Source organism: Palaemon carinicauda, chromosome 3 (genome assembly GCF_036898095.1).
Source record: "Palaemon carinicauda isolate YSFRI2023 chromosome 3, ASM3689809v2, whole genome shotgun sequence".
Taxonomy (NCBI): Eukaryota; Metazoa; Arthropoda; class Malacostraca; order Decapoda; family Palaemonidae; genus Palaemon; species Palaemon carinicauda.
This window is the reverse complement of record NC_090727.1, coordinates 1530953-1535952: the sequence shown is the minus strand read 5'-3', so window position 1 is coordinate 1535952 and position 5000 is coordinate 1530953.

Below are 5000 nucleotides of genomic sequence, written 5' to 3'. Positions count from 1 at the left end.
GTAGTAGTAGTAGTAGTAGTAGTAGTAGTAGTATCATAATTATTATTATTATTATTATTATTATTATTATTATTATTATTATATTATTATTATTATTATTATTATTCAGGTTGAGGTTAAAGAAATGGCTGCATCGGCAGAGTTAATTTCTTATGAAATTTTTCTATTTTCCGGATAATTCTCTTTTCTAGAGCGCTGCAATCGGCCAGCAGACTTGAAAAATTCATCAGTCAGGTGAATGACAGAATCGGGAAGACTTCTTAAGTATATTCTCCCAAAATACAAGTAAAACTTTTGATACAAAATAGTAAAAAGAAAAAAAAAATAGTAAAAACTACGACGAGTTTCGAGGATAAGTCCTTCCTCGTCTTCAGGTAGAGAGTGCAGCATCCACCTCACTCTCTACCTGAAGACGAGGAAGGATTATCCTCGAAATGCGTCGTAGTTTTTACTATTTTGTATCAAAAGTTTTACTTGTATTTTGGGAGAATATACTTAAGAAGTCTTCCCAATTCTGTCATTCACCTGACTGATAAATTTTTCAAGTCTGCTGGCTGATTGCAGCACTCTAGAGAAGAGAATTATCCGGAAAATAGAAAAATTGGATAAGAAAATAAACTCTGCCGATGCAGCCATTACTTTTAACTCAACCTGCCTAAAAGAGGGTCTCCTACCACGATATTATTATTATTATTATTATTATTATTATTATTATTATTATCACTATTATTATTATTTTTCTCTTTTTGATGCTAGTGTTCGAATTCAATTTTGGCAAGAAAAAATGTATCATTCAGAAGTTCACGAAATACACACGGCATAATTAGATGAATCATAAGTAATAATTAATGTATTTATAACAACTAAGGACAGATGGAGGGAGAAATATACAGGCGCATTTTGAACGAAATGCAGACATATACGAAACAAATAAAATATGCTAAAAGACTGAACAGAGGGAATTATAGTGTGAAACTAACAGAAATTTAGAATGAAAGTTTCAAAGACGAAATCAAAAAATAATCAGACACCAAAATATCGATAAATAAATGAATGCATAAATGAATAAATAGATAGAAATGTATATATAATCATAATTTTCACATGACACCAAAATAAGCAAACACAAGAAAATGTAATATATACATATTCTTGTATTCATTCACTGTAGCAGTGATATAAATAATATTGATAAACTGCCTCGGAAAGCGTGAGGAATGGAGCTAATGACTTGAGAAGTTGGTTAATTCCCCTGAGTGAAAACTCTTCCTTACTATAGATGTGCGCTATTTCATCGAGAGCAAATCTAAAGTACACTTGTACTGACAAAAACAAAAAGCTCCTTGCTATAGCTAAAGTAACCAGTATACGCGACCCGTCTAAAAAGACTTCTATATAATTAGACAGATAAGCACACACATGCACACAGAATCAACCCTTCCCACCTCTCCCCCTTTACTAACTACAATACGGCAGTTTGGACAATTTCTGGGAGATTGTGGTTTCTGAGTATCCCCCTCTCATATCAGTATGGCTAATCGCTCTAACACCCCCCCCCCCTCCCAACCTCCTGAGGGAAGGGGAGAGACCGAATGGTCTATACGTTTGCCAATGCCGGTCAGAGTGATAGGAAGGTTATATATGTGCATATACACACACACACACACACACACACACATATATATATATATATATATATATATATATATATATATATATATATATATATATATGTATATATATGTATATATCTATACACATATATATGTATGTATGTATATATATATATATATATATATGTATATATATATGTATATATATATATATATATATATATATATATATATATATATATATATATATATATATATATATTTATATATATATATACATATATATCTAAATATATAAATATATATAAATATATATATTTATATATATAAATATATATGCATATATATATATATATATATATATATATATACATACATATATATATATATATATATATATATATATATATATATATATATATATATATATATATATATATATATATATATATATATATATATGTATTCAGCCAAGGCCGCAGGAAAAATAAAAGAAGGCGTACCGAGCGTTTTCGTGTTAATTCAACACATTTTCGAAAATGTGTTGAATTAACACGAAAGCGCTCGGTACGCCTTCTTTTATTTTTCCTGTGTTCTTGGCTGAATATATAGTCACGTGCTATTTAGTGACTTATAAGCATATATATATATGTATATATATACATATATATATATATATATATATATATATATATATATATGAATATATACATCTATATATATATATATATATATATATATATATATATATATATATATATATATATATATATATACATCTATATATCTATACATGTATATCTATCTATATATATATATATATATATATATATATATATATATATATATATATATATATATATATATGATAAATAGGGATAACAGTAAATAAGCAAATAAATACACAATCAATAAGTGTCTTAAGCTTGTATCAGTTAACCACTAGCTCTCATGATACATTTATTCGTCATTCAATAGAAATTACTCTACAGAGCTTCAAGTTTTTTCTTCTATTCTTTCAGATTCTGTAATTAAGAATACTTTGCATTTCATTTTATATTTCATTTACTTTCGCAAAAATACGAAATCTCTTCAGGTCAAGCAAGTCTGCGTGGGATAGATCAAATATGAGAATAATACCGAAAGTGTCACGTCAGCATAAAGAAAGAAAAATACAGAACAAAATTACAGAAGTAACGTTCATTTGAGCGGTAATTTAGTTTAAGATTAATATTGAACCAGATAATTGAATTTTTGAAACCGATATTATCATTATTATTATTATTATTATTATTATTATTATTATTATTATTATTATTATTACTTGTTAAGCTACAACCCTAATTTGAAAAGCAGGAAGCTATAGGCCCTTGAGCTCCAACAGAGAAAATAGCCCAGTGAGGAAAAGAAATAAGGAAAAACTAAAGGGAAAGAACAATAACAAATAGCCACTAAACAATTGATTATATTACGCATGCATGCAGAGAGAGAGAGAGAGAGAGAGAGAGAGAGAGAGAGAGAGAGAGAGAGAGAGAGAGAGAGAGAGAGAGAGAGAGATTATGGTGTCATGAAGCCAGAGAAGGAAATTACTGATCGAGTGTTTTGATTACAGAATAGATTGAATCATCAATCATTTGTTGAAAGAAAAATCTACAATTGCGAAAGACAGGAGAGAAATTGAAGTAGATCTAAAAATGCAACAATAAAGTGAGATTGTGATAAAAGTAAGCAAATTAACCAATTAAGAGCAAGGGTCTGACTACACACACACACACACACACACATATATATATATATATATATATATATATATATATATATATATATTTATATATATATATATATATATATATATATATATATATATATATATATATATATATATATATATATATATATATATATATATATACTGCCTCCCTCTGTTCCTAGATCAAGGAAGAGGAAGTAGTCATACCCTGATCAGAGGGGTTGTAGTAAATAAATGCGGAGAGAGAGTAGGAAGGCTTGAATCTGTTTGTCTGTGTGTGCGTGTGTGTGTGCATATCTATCTAAATATTTAACCGTCCTTTTTGACCGGCCGCATACACTAGTTAAGATATAAAGAAGAGCAACAAAGAAACAATTTAATCCTTTTATCTCAGACACGACGAATAAGGAATTTAATATCATCGTTAATTGAATCATGTAAAACAAAGGGGTAAAAGACAAGTGATGAATAAACAGTGCTAAGCAACAAATAGAATAATCACGGATATTAATTCAAGAGGGAGAGGATTCGTGAAGGAATCTCTGTTGGGAGTTGAAGCTTTTAAATGTTTAAAGGCTACTCATGAATGGCAGACGTGAGGGACATTCACAATGCCCTAGAAACTGACCATATATACATATAATCAGCGTCCAAACCCCCTCTCCAACAAAGCTATGGCCAGGGAGAGCCAGACTATGGCTGCTGAGTACTCAGCTTTGCTTGCCCCTAAACTCTCCATCCTTAGCTCAAAAGGATGGTAAGGTTACAGACACTACAAGGAACTATCGAGCTTGAGTGGGACTCGAATCCCAGTCTGACAGATAGCCAGACAGGGATATTTACAATAACTCACCACAACTCTGAATGACATACAGACAACTCTCTCTCTCTCTCTCTCTCTCTCTCTCTCTCTCTCTCTCTCTCTCTCTCTCTCTCTCTCTCTCTCTCTCTCTCTCTATATATATATATATATATATATATATATATATATATATATATATATATATATATATCTATATATAAATATCTATATCTATATATATATATATATATATATATATATATATATATATATATATATATATATATATACATACACGCAAGAGCTTACTGCAAGCTTATACACCACATTATTAGAATAAACACATCTATGTTATATGAAGAGGCACAGAAGTAAAAATAGATTTATCAACTGATGATGAAATTAATAACTAAAAGAGACAGGTTTCGTAAACAGACTCCAGCACAAATACCGGAGCAAAGATAATGATACTTGTAGTACATTGAGAAGCTAATTCCAGTATTGCATGAGTACAAGAGGAAGATAACTGTCCTAGATGTTATCTGAATCGTCACATAACTTTCTAATCCCTAAAGTCATATAAAATACGATTTCCTGCCGCCATATACGTACAGTTGGACACACGAGTCCCTGGCACACCTCGCTCCGAAGAAGTGCACTTTGTCACGCCCTTACTTCGAGGTGAGTAACCAAACAGATAGTGTAGGAAGAGATGACTGAGGAGGTATTGGGCAGGGCTAAACACAGGATCTCGTGGTGAAATAAGGGTGTGACTTTGGGCACATCTTCAAAGCGAGGTGTACCACGAATTCCGGTGTCCAACTGTATATCTTCT